Here is a 13,133-nt window from a genome sequence, read left to right as displayed (position 1 = left end):
GCATCCTGTACATTTTGGTATATTGTGTTTCCACTTATGTTTGTCTAAAGATATTTTTTGATTTCTTCTTTGAACTATTGGTTGTTCAGTAGCATGTTGTTTAATCTCTACATATTTGTGAATTTTCCAGTTTTCTTCATGTCATTGATTTCTAGTTTCATATACTGTGATTGGAAAAGATGCTTGATATGATTTCAATTTTCTTAAATTTATTAAGACTTGTTTTGTGGCCTAACATATGTTCTATCTTGGAGAATGTTCAATGTGGACTCAACAAGAATGTGCATTCTGCTGCTGTTGGATGGAATGTTTTGTAAACATCTGTTAAGTCCTTCTGGTCTAATGTGTAGTTTAAGTCCAATGTTTCCTTATTGACTTTCTGTCTGGATGATCTATCCATTGTTGGAAGTGGGGTATTGAAGTCCTCTACACTATTATATTACTATTTGTCTCTTCAGATCTGTTAATATTTGCTTTATAGATTTAGGTGCTCCTAGGTTGGGTGTATATTTACAAATGTTATAACCTCTTGATGTATTGATTCATTTATCATTATATAATGACCTTCTTTGTCTCTTGCTGCAGTCTTTCGCTTAAAGTCCATTTTGTCTGATAGAAGTATAGCTACCCCTGATTTCTTTTGGTTTCCATTTGCATGGCATACTTTTTCTATCACTCCACTTTCATTCTATCTGTATCCTTAAATCTGAGGTGAGTCTCTTGGGTTTTGTTTTTTATCCACTCAGTCACTCTATGTCTTTTGATTGGAGAATTTAGTCCATTTATGATTAAAGTAAAATTTGATACTTATGGACCTATTATTGCCATTTTGTTAATTGGTTTCTGATTGTTTTTAATTCTTTTGTTCATTTCTTCCTCTCTTGCTCTCTTCCTTTGTGGTTTGATGATTTCCTGTGTGCTTTGATTCCTTTCTCTTTCACACTTATGTATCTACTATAGGTGTTTGTTTTTGTTACCATAAGGTTTAAAAAAATATTATATTTGTAACAGTCTATTTTAAACTGATAACACCTTAGCTTAGAACACATATAAAAGCTGTACATTTTTGCATCCCCCAAATATTTATGTTTTATTTTTAATTTTAATTTTTTTGAGGAAGATTAGCAGTGAACTAACATCTGTCACCAATCCTCCTCTTTTTGTTAAGGAATATTGGCCCTGTGCTAACATCTGTGCCCATCTTCCTTTATTTCATATGTGGGACATCTGCCACATCATGGCTTGATAAGTGGTGCATAGGTCTGCACCTGGGATCTGAGCTGGAGAACCCTGGGCCACTGAAGTGGAGTGTACAAACTTAACTTCTGCGCCACCAGGCTGGCCCCCCATTTTATGTTTTTAATGTGGCAATTTACATGTTTTCTGCATTGTGTGTCCATCAAAAAATTATTTTTGTTTTGGATATTTTTAATACTTTTGTCTTTTAACTATTATACCAGAATTATAAGTGATTTTTCCCACCACCATTACAACATTAGAGAGTTCTGATTTTAACTATATACTTACCTTTACCAGTGAGATTTAGACTTTCACATATTTTCCTATAACTAATTAGCGTCCTTTTATTTAAGCTTGAAGAAGTTCCCTTCACATTTCTTGTAAGGCTTGTCTAGTGGTGATGACCTCCTTTGGCTTTTGCTTGTCTCTAAAACACTTTATCTCCTCCTCAATTCTGAAGGGCAATTTTGCCAGATGTATTCTCAGTTAGCAGTTTTTTCTTTCAGCATTTTGAATATATTGTGCCTCTCCCTTCTGGCTTGCAAAGAGTCTGCTGAAAAATTTGCTTATAGTCTTGTGAGGGTTATACATAACAAATTGTTTTTCTCTTACTGTTTTTAAGATTCTCTCCTTGTCTTTAACTTTTGACAATTTAATTATAGTGTGTCTCTTGGTGTGGGTCTCTTTTGATTCTTGTTATTTTGAATTCTCTGGGCTTCTTGGACCTGGATATCTGTTTCACTGGGGAAAGAAAGTTTTCAGTTATTATTTTTTCGCATAAGCTCTCTGCCCCTTTCTCTCTTTCTTCTCTTTTTGGGATTTCTATAATGCAAATGTTGATCCATTTGATGGTGTTCCATGAGGCCCTTAAGCTATCTTCACTCTTTTTCATTCTTTTTTCTTTTTGCTCCTTTGATTGGATGAATTCCACTGCCCTGTCTTCCAGTTCACCAATCCTTTCTTCCACTTGATCTAGTCTGTTGCTCAACCTGTCTATTTAATTTTCCAGTTCAGATATTATATTGTTCATCTGCATGATTTCTGTTTGGGACTTTTTTATATTTTTATCTTTTTGTTGAAATTCTCACTTTGTTCATGCATATTCTCCTGACCTTGGTGAGCATCTCGATGATTGTTATTTTGAACTTTCTATCAGGTAAATCACTTATCTCTGTTTCATTAAGCTCTGCTTCTGGGGGTTTATCTCTTACTTCTGTTTGGAACGTCTTCCTCTCTTTATTCATTTTCCTTGACACTGTGCATTAGATAAAACAGCCACCTCTCACAGTCTTAACAGAGTGGTCTCATGGAGGAGACGAACCTCGTCAAGCAGTCTGGCCTGTGATCTTGATTGTCTCACAACCCTGGTGATTGTCCAAGCTGCCTTCTTTGTTTTTAGTGGCTCCCAGTAGTTGAGAGTGTGCCAAGGCCCATCATGTCTCCAAGGGGAGGATTACTGTTCAACACCTAGATGCAGGCCAGTTGGGAGCTGGACCCTCAGCCAGCAACAGGGAGAGAATGTAATTCAGCACCTTCCAGGGAGAACCTGGAAGGTGGGCCTTTTTTCCTCCTTCTTCTGCTAAGCTTCTATTTCTACTTGAGGGAAAATTGGGACATAGATTTTGTTTTTGCAATGCCTTCATGGTTTCTGCATCAGAAGCCTCTTCTTTCTCTCTCAGAATTCCCTATCTGTGCCACTTATCAAGTTACCATGTCTCAGTTCCATGCTTCTTTGTCCTGCTTTGTGCTTGCTCACCTGGGCCCTATAAAATTTCTCCTTTGCCAGCTGGCTCAATGTTAGGCTTTATTAATAGAGGAAGTTGGAAGAACATCTCAAGGCATGGAGGGAAATATGCTTCTCTTTCTGCTTCTGGTGTGCTTTATTTTTAGCTCCATACTATGACTGACAGTGGGAGACCCAGTGGCATTCATTCTTCAGCAAATCATTTCATCATCTCAGCAGATAGTTTCCTGAAGACCAACTCCAGCCTGCTAGCACCCCAGGAAACTTCTGCTTTCTCCAGCAGGCCATGGCTACACCTTCTTGAATGAGGTCTGATTTACAGTCTGAAGGGGGTGGGGGAGGTCTTCCTCCAAGTTCTTGGTTCCATCCTTGGGTGCTCTCCCTCAGCTCTAGAAGCTGTTTTGCCTTTGTTCTTCCTTCACTCCTTCCAGTCTCTTTCACCTCTTTTAGTAGCTAACCACCTTTTCTTACTTAATAATTCATTACATTAAATTTTCTGCTCAAATTACTGATGTGGTTTCTGTCTTCTGACATGTAATTTCAACTTGAATGACTTTTCCTTTTTCAAATAATATCATTTAGGCTACTAGTTGGCTGCTCAAGACAGTGGGAAGATTCTGTTCAGGTCACTGGGATGACAGGGAGATTTCGCTTTCTGCAACTTGAGTGAAAGGTCACTGTTGGTAGCACATCTGGACGAAGCGAATGGAATGGTGAGTTTTTAAAACGGCAGGAAGTTGCCACAAGAAGTAATGAATCCATTTCAAATAATCAAGCAAAACGACAGAATTCATAACTAAACACTTGCAAAAATGTTTCTAGGGCCACAGGACTGAGAAATTTGTGATAGCGATGAGAGGGCAGTTATTAATTGCTAATAAAAGGAAATGTTCACCTTTCAATTTTTAAAGTAGTCAATGATTTTAATTACATAATTGACTCTGATGATAAAATATCTGTGGTGATGAAAAGAAAAACTACTCCCTGACATGATAGAACTGAAAGTGTCGGGTTGGGAGTGAGAGGCAGAGCATTTCCCAGGGAAGTAATTGCCAAATGCTGGGGATTTGTTTTTGTGAAGGAGTGTGGAGAGACCTGCTGTCCTCTTGTTCCTGAGGAAGCTTCAGGGAGTGCAGTGGGTGGGATTCATGTCCTCTCCTTGTCAATCTGTTTCATTTAACCGTCCATGATAGGTAACAGGCATTTGCAAAGCACTGTCTGAAAGAGGAGCCTCGCCTTCCTGCCCCTGTCATTTTTCTCTCCTGGAGAAGATCAAGGCAGATGCTAGAGAAGGCTCGGAAGTGACTGCTTCTTTTGCGCTTTTCAGTTCAAGAGCAAAGCACTTCCAGGAGCTTAAAATCAGGGCACATAGTGGTAGATGGAAAGCGGCTCCCACACGTGGAGCAGGGTTGTCCCACTCCGGGTCAGGAGAGCAATGCTCCTCAGCCGTGTGTGGATCGACCTTCCTTTATCTCTTCCACTAACTCAGCTTAGGTCACTATGCTCTTTCTGTGTATTAATGGACCTGCGCACATGATACGCATACTGTACAGGTGCTATGTAGAGCCCAATGCAGAAGCAGCCCCACCTGCACCCTCCATTCGCTCATTCATTCAGCAAATATTGATTGAATGTCTACTATGTGTATATACCATGCTAGGCACTGGGGGATGTCATGCTGATCGAGACAGACACATACAGAAAGACAACCTAGGTGGGGTGCCAAATCAAAATCCAATAAATAGCTATATAATCACAATATTTTTTGAGGAAGATCAGCCCTCAGCTAACTGCTGCCAATCCTCCTCTTTTTTCTGAGGAAGACTGGCCCTGAGCTAACACCCATGCCCATCTTCCTCTACTTTATATGTGGGACACCTACCACGGCATGGCTTGACAAGCGGTGCCATGTCTGCACCTGGGATCGGAACTGGTGAACCCTGGGCTGCCGAAGGGGAACGTGTGAACTTAACCACTGCGCCACTGGGCCGGCCCCTAAGTAATCACAAATTTTCATAAGATCGAGGAAGGAAAAAACCAAGATGCTGAGATAGAAAAAAATAGAAGAGAGGAGCAACGATTTTGGTAGAAGCACTGGAGGAGGCTGGTCTATGGAGGTGGCATTCGAGCTGGTGTTTTAGCCAAAACTCCAGGGGTGAGAAGGAGATGACCACGTGAAGACTGGGTGGAAGAGCGAGTCAGGCAGGAGGAAGGGCATATGCAAAAGTCCGGAAGTAGGAAAGAGCTTGGCGAGTTCTTGAAAGTGAAAAGAGGCCAGTGAAGTTGGAGTGCTGGAGTAAGGGGGAAGGACGGCAGGAGAGCTGAGACTGGAGTGTGGGCGGGCTGTCCTGTAGGGCCTTTTACTCCAAACGCAATGGGGAGCCACTGAGGGCTTTCTGGCTGGGACTTAGCATAACCGAACTTCTGTGTTAAGGTCACTTGCTTCCGTGTAGGGGATAGACTAGAAGGAGAGAAGAATGGAAGGATATGGAACTGTTAGAAAGCTGCTGTGTCATCCAGCTCAGAGAAGATGTTGGCCTGCAGGAGGAGGGGGAGGTGGAGATGGACAGAAGTGGATAGATATTTGTTAGGCAAAAAGACTATGTTATGTCTATGGAAAGAGATGCGAAGATTCCATCACAAAGTATGAAGGCAACTCTTGCATATCAAACAATAATAGAAGTAACTTATAGATGTGGTCCAATCTTTCTATTTTACAGATAAGTCTGAAAGCCAGAGAGGAGAAGACTAGTTAGCAGGAGACTCATTATCAAAACCCCTCTTCTGGGGGCCAGCCCTGTGGCCAAGTAGTTAAGTTTGCATGCTCCACTTCAGCAGCCCAGGGTTCGCTGGTGGATCCTGAGCACAGACCTATATACCACTCATCAAGCCATGCTGTGGGGCATTCCACACAGCGGAACTAGGGTGACTTACAAGTGGGATATGCAACCAGGTACTGGGGCTTTGGGGAGAAAAGAAAAAGAAGATTGGCAACAGATGTTAGCTCGGGGCCAATCTTAAACAAACAAACAAAAAAACACCTCTGATTTCCTCTTTGGTACTTTTTCCATTATAGAACATTGTGAATTGTAAGAATAAAATTGTGGGGTACTCACTTTTTAATTGAGTATATTTTGAAATTCTGAAAATAAAGATGGTTGTAGCATCACGTAAAATCTGATGAGATCTGTTTGCCCTGAATCCTGTTTCATAAAGATGACTGGTTGAAGACAAAAAAAAATTTTTTGGAGGGGGGAGAGGGAGGACCAGCCTTAGAAGTATTTAGATAGTTTAGAACAGCACAGTATACCCGAGCTTAACTTGTGAGCACCAAGAAAAGAACATGTAGTTGGCTACACTGGCAGATCTTTAGGAACTGTAGTGTCTACATTAGCAGGAAATACGAATAGGTAGAGAGAAAGGTGAGGTGATTAGAAAGAACTGCCTCCCTTCCTGGGACTCCAGCTGTCTTTGGCTTCTCTTTCCTCCCGGCAACTGTCAGCCCAGAGTAATCAACCATCAGTGAGTCGGAGCGGCTGAGGTGGTGATGCTCTGTACAGGGAGTGCTTCATGGACTCTTAGGGGCAAGGCTAGCTCCTGCCCGGGCTAACCAGCTGGACAGATGTGGGTTTGGGAGATTTGCCTCACTCTCCCAATACAGCCATCTGCCTCCACGGTCTGGGAACATCGTCTGAAATCTTCAAAGCACGAACTTTTCATGGTAGTGGTCATATTGTTTTCTTAATCTACCGCTGTCTGCCTGCCACCCTGCTTTACCGTAAGTGCCTGATTTATTTATTTATTTATTTTTTAATTTATTATTCTTTTTAATTTTTATTTTTTTTGGATGTACATCATATTTCAAATTCTGGATACATTACATCATGTTCACCACCCGAACACTAATTATAGTGCATCCCCTCACATGTGACCCTAATCACCCCTTTTGCCCTCCCCCCTCCCACCTTCCCCAATGGTAACCAGCAGTCCAATCTCCAATGCTATGTGTTTTTTTTTTCCGTCGTTTTTATCTTCTACTTATGAGTGAGATCATATGGTATTTGACTTTCTCCCTCTGACTTATTTCACTTCGCATAATACCCTCAAGGTCCATCCACGTTGTCACAAATGGCCAGATTTCGTCATTTCTTATGGCTGAGTAGTATCCATTGTGTATAAATACCACATCTTCTTTATCCATTCTTCCCTTGATGGGCACCTAGGTTGCTTCCAAGTCTTGGCTATTGTGTATAATGCCGCAATGAACATAGGGGTGCAAGTATCTTTATGCCTTTGTGTTTTCAAGTTCTTTGGATAAATACCCAGCAGTGGAATAGCTGGATCATATGGTAGCTCTATCCTTAATTTTCTGAGGATACTCCATACTGCTTTCCATAGTGGCTGCACCAGTTTGCACTGCCACCAGCAGTGAACAAGGGTTCCCTTCTCTCCACACCCTCTCCAACATTTGTTGTTTCCTGTCTTGTTAATTACAACCATTCTGACCGGAGTGAGGCGACACCTCATTGTAGTTTTGATTTGCATTTCCCTGATAGCTAATGATGTTGAGCATCTTTTCATATGCCTGCTGGCCATCTGTATTTCTTCTTTGGAGAAATCTCTGTTCAGATCTTTTGCCCATTTTCTAATTGGATTGTTGGTTTTTTTGTTGTTGAGCTGTATGAGTTCTTTGTATATTTTGGATATTAACCCCTTATCTGATATGTGGTTTGCAAATATCTTCTCCCAATTGTTAGGTTGTCTTTTCGTTTTGTTGATGGTTTCCTTTGCTGTGCAGAAGCTTTTTAGTTTGATGTAGTCCCATTTGTTCATTTTTTCTTTTGTTTCCCTTGCCTGGTCAGACATGGGACTTGAAAATATGCTGCTCAGACCAATGTCATAGAGGGTACTGCCTATGTTTTCTTCTAGAAGTCTTATGGTTTTGGGTCTTACATTCAAGTCTTTAATCCATTTTGAGTTGATTTTTGTGCATGGTGTAAGGGAATGGTCTACTTTCATTCTTTTGCATGTGGCTGTCCAGTTTTCCCAACACCATTTATTGAAGAGACTCTCCTTTCTCCATCGTATGCTCTTGGCTCTCTTGTCGAATATCAGCTGTCCATAAACGTGTGGGTTTACTTCTGGGCTCTCAATTTTGTTCCATTGATCTGTGTGTCTGTTTTTGTGCCAGTACCATGCTGTTTTGGTTACTATGGCTTTGTAGTATAATTTGAAATCGGGGAGTGTGATACCTCCAGCTTTGTTCTTTTTTCTCAGGAATCCTTTGGCTATTTGGGGTCTTTTGTTGTTCCATATAAATTTTAGGATTCTTTGTTCTATTTCTGTAAAAACTGTTGCTGGAATTTTGATAGGGATTGCATTGAATCTATAGATTGCTTTACGAAGTATGGACATTTTAACAATGTTAATTCTTCCAATCCAAGAGCATGGAATATCTTTCCATTTCTTTGTGTCTTCTTCGATTTCTTTCAGCAATGTTTTATAGTTTTCAGTGTATAGATCTTTTGCCTCTTTGGTTAAGTTTATTCCTAGGTATTTTATTCTTTTTGTTGCAATTGTAAATGGGATTGTATTCTTAATTTCTCTTTCTGCTTCTTCGTTGTTAGTGTATAGAAACACAACTGATTTTTGTACATTGATTTTGTATCCCGCAACTTGACTGTGTTCCTTTATTATTTCTAAAAGTTTTTTAGTGGACTCTTTAAGGTTTTCTAGATATAAAATCATGTCATCTGCAAAGAGTGACAGTTTCACTTCTTTTTTTCCCTTTTATTTCTTTTTCTTGCCTGATTGCTCTGGCTAGGACTTCCAATACTATGTTAAATAAGAGTGGTGACAGTGGGCATCCCTGCCTGGTTCCTGTTCTTAGAGGGATAGCTTTCATTTTTTCTCCATTGAGAATGATATTTGCTGTGGGTTTGTCATATATGGCCTTTATTATGTTGAGGTATTTTCCTTCTATACCCAATTTATTTAGAGTTTTTATCATAAATGGATGCTGTATCTTGTCAAATGCTTTCTCTGCATCTATTGAGATGATCATGTGATTTTTATTCTTCATTTTGTTAATGTGGTGTATCACGTTGATAGATTTGTGGATGTTGAACCATCCCTGCATCCCTGGAATGAAACCCACTTGATCACGATGTATGATCTTTTTAATGTATTGTTGTATTCGATTTCCTAGTATTTTGTTGAGGATTTTTGCATCGATGTTCATCAGTGATATTGGCCTGTAATTTTCTTTTTTTGTGTTGTGCTTGTTTGGTTTTGGTATCAGGATAATGTTTGCTTCATAGGAGGAGTTAGGAAGCCTCCCCTCCTCTTCAATTTTTTGGAAGAGTTTGAGAAGGATAGGTATTAAGTCTTCTTTGAATGTTTGGTAGAATTCACCAGGGAAGCCATCTGGTCCTGGACTTTTATTTTTTGGGAGGTTTTTAATTGCTGTTTCGATCTCCTTACCAGTGATCGGTCTATTCAAGTTTTCTACATCTTCTTGGTCCAGTTTTAGAAGGTTGTATGTTTCTAAGAATTTATCCATTTCTTCTAGATTATCCAATTTGTTGGCGTATAGCTTTTCATAGTATTCTCTTATTATCTTTTGTATTTCTGAGGTGTCCATTGTAATCTCTCCTCTTTCGTTTCTGATTTTATTTATTTGAGCCTTCTCTCTTTTTTTCTTGGTGAGTCTAGCTAAGGGTTTGTCAATTTTGTTTATCTTTTCAAAGAACCAGCTCTTGGTTTCATTAATTTTTTCTATTTTCTTTTTAGTCTCTATTTCGTTTATTTCTGCTCTGATTTTTATTATTTCCTTCCTTCTGCTGATTTTGGGCTTTGTTTGTTGTTCTTTTTCCAGTACCTTTAGGTGCACTTTTAGATTGTCTATTTGGGATTTTTCTTCTTTGTTGAGGTAGGCCTGAATCTCTATAAACTTCCCTCGTAGAACCGCTTTTGCTGTATCCCACAGATTTTGGCATGTCGTGTTTTCATTTTCATTTGTCTTCAGGAATTTTTTAATTTCTTCTTTGATTTCTTCATTGACTCAATCATTGTTCAGTAGCATTTTGTTCAATCTCCACATTTTTGTGGCTTTTCTGGTTTTCTTTCTGTAGTTGATTTCCAGTTTCATACCTTTGTGGTCAGAAAAGATGCATGGTATTATTTCGATCTTCTTAAATTTATTGAGACTTGTTTTGTGGCCTAATAAGTGATCAATCCTGGAGAATGTTCCATGGGCATTTGAAAAGAATGTGTGTTCTGTGGTTTTTGGATGGAATGTTCTGTATACATCTACTAAGTCCATCTGGTCTAATGTGTCCTTTAAGGTGAGTGTTTCCTTATTGATCTTCTGTTTGGATGATCTATCCATTGGTGTAAGTGGAGTGTTAAAGTCCCCTACTATTATTGTGTTACTGTCTGTTTCTCCTCTTACGTCTGTTAATAATTGCTTTATATATTTAGGTGCTCCCATGTTGGGTGCATAGGTATTTAAAAGTGTTATATTTTCTTGTTGGATTGTTCCCTTTATCATTATGTAGTGCCCATCTTTGTCTCTTATTACAGTTTTTGATTTAAAGTCTATTTTGTCTGATATAAGTATTGCTACCCCCACTTTATTTTCTTTGCCATTTGCGTGGAATATCTTTTTCCATCCTTTCACTTTCAGTTTGTGAGTGTCTGTAGGTCTGAAGTGTGTCTCTTGTATGCAGCATATACATGGATCTTATTTTTTTAGTTGGCCACCCTATGGCATTTGAATGGAGCATTTTATCCATTGACATTTAAAGTAGCTATTGATAAATATGTATTTATTGCCATTTTGTCACTTTTTCCTTTTTTTGGGGGTGTTTTAGTAGCTCTTCTCAGTTCCTTTCTTTTTCTCTTACTCTCTTCCCTTGTGGTTTGATGGCTATCTTTAGTAATATGTTTGATTTCTTTTGTCTTACTTTTTTTTCCTGATTGTTATAGGTTTCTGGTTTGTGGTTACCATGAGGATCCTATTTAATATACTATGCATATAACAGTCTATATTGAGTAGATAGACTCTTTAGCTTGACCTCTTTCTAAAAGCTCTACTTTTTCACTCCCCTCCTCCCACATTATACGTTTTTCACATCATATATAGTCTTTTGTTTAGTGTGTGTCTATCCATTACCCTCTTATCATTGAAATAGGTAATTTTAGTACATTTGTCTTTTAACCTTCATATTACCTTCACAGGTAGTTGATCTGCTGCCTTTACTATACTTTTACCTTACAAGTGATTTTATTGCCTGTTTTTTCTTGTTGTTGTATTGGGTTTTTTTGATAATTTTTTTTCTTTTATCTCTATTTGTGGTCATTACTTTCCCACTTAAATGAGTCCCTTCAGCATTTCTTGTAGAACTGGTTTCTTAGTGATAAACTCCTTTAATTTTTGTTTGTCTGGGAAGCTCTTTATCTCTCCTTCCATTCTGAATGACAGCCTTGATGGATAGAGTATTCTTGGTTGTAGGTTTTTTCCTTTTAGCACTTCAAATATGTCGTGCCATTCTCTTCTCTCCTGTAGGGGCTCGGCTGAGAAGTCTGCTGACAGCCTGATGGACTTCCCTTTATATGTCACTTGTGGCCTTTCTCTTGCTGCTTTTGGGATTCTCTCTTTGTCTTTAATTTTAGACATTTTGATTATAATATGTCTTGGTGTGGGCCTCTTTGGGCTTCTCTTGTTTGGAGCTCTCTGTGCTTCCTGGACTTGGATGTCTGTTTCCTTCCTCAGGAGAGGAAAATTTTCCTCTATTATTTCCACAAATGAATTTTCTGCCCCTTTGTCTCTCTCTTCTCCTTCTGGGAGCCCTATAATCCGAATGTTAGCATGCTTGATATTGTCCCAGAGTTCCCTTACACTGTTCTCATTCTGTCTAATTCTTTTTTCTCTTTTCTGTTCTGCTTGGGTGATTTCCTCTAATCTTTCGTCTAGCTCACTGATCCGTTTTTCTGCTTCCTCTACTCTGCTATTGAGTCCCTCTAGTGAATTTCTCTTTCAGGTATTGTATTCTTCATTTCTGATTGGTTCTTTTTTATATCTTCCAGTTCTTTGCTGATATGCTCGCTGTGTTCAACCATTCTTCTCTGCATATCTGTGAGCATCCTCATTATATTTTGTTTGAATTCCTTGTCAAGGAGGTCGCTAGTTTCTGTTTCACTTAGTCCTTTTTCTGGGGTTTTGTCCTGTTCCCTTGCTTGGAAAGTATTCCTTTGCCTCCTCATTATGCCTCTTTCTCTGTGCTATTTTCTTTGTACTAGGTGAGTTGGCTATGTCTCCTGATCTTGGAGAAGTGGCCTTATTTATGAGATGCCTTATGAGGCCCAACAGTGTGCTTCCCTCTCATCACCAGACCATAAGAACCAGGAGTGACCCCTTTGTGAGTTACTTGTGTTCTTCTGCTGTGGCAGGGTTGCTCCCACTGCAGGTACCCAGGGAGTCTGATCTTTCCTTTCCTGGCCAGCTGTTTGTAAATCCGGTTTGGAGGGGCCTCAGCATTGTTGGCTACAAAGTCTATTAGCACACTCTTATTGCAAGTGTCCTCTTAATTGGGTTGGTACCCAGTGTAGCTGGTTGCTAGGCTCAGGGGCGTACAGTTGTGATAGGCCTGAGGCCAACAAGGCTGATGTCAGTTCTCTTAGGAGTGCAGTTGAGTGGGGCTAGCCCTTGGCATGGAGGTACTCAGTTGTTTCAGGCTCTGGAAGGTGGGCCTGATCCTTTTTATGGCTATTTGTGAAGCACAAGTCTTCTGCTGCTGATAAGCCTCACCCCCCTCTGGACCACATACACTGTCAACACAGTCCTGGTCCGTGCACACTTCTCAACCCCCTGGAGCGTACCCCACCGTCACACTGCAGAGGCCCCCACCTCTGCCCCAATGCCCCTCACAGTTCACCTGGTCCTCACACAAGCCCTGCCCCACAGAGGCAGACACCCTTGCCTGCCTGTAGAGGATCAAGGCACTCAGTCAATGCAGGCTGAAAAGTAGCCTGAGGGCTTGCTGTTAGGTGGGGCCAGTCCCTAGGGCGGGTTGCCTGCCCTGGCTGAACTGGGTTAAATCTGTGCTCTAGTGGGTGTGGCAGACCCCTGGGCTAACAGCCCAAGGGA

Source organism: Equus przewalskii, chromosome 18 (assembly GCF_037783145.1).
Source record: "Equus przewalskii isolate Varuska chromosome 18, EquPr2, whole genome shotgun sequence".
Taxonomy (NCBI): domain Eukaryota; kingdom Metazoa; phylum Chordata; class Mammalia; order Perissodactyla; family Equidae; genus Equus; species Equus przewalskii.
The sequence above is the reverse complement of the archived record's forward strand: the minus strand, read 5'-3'. Positions refer to the sequence as shown.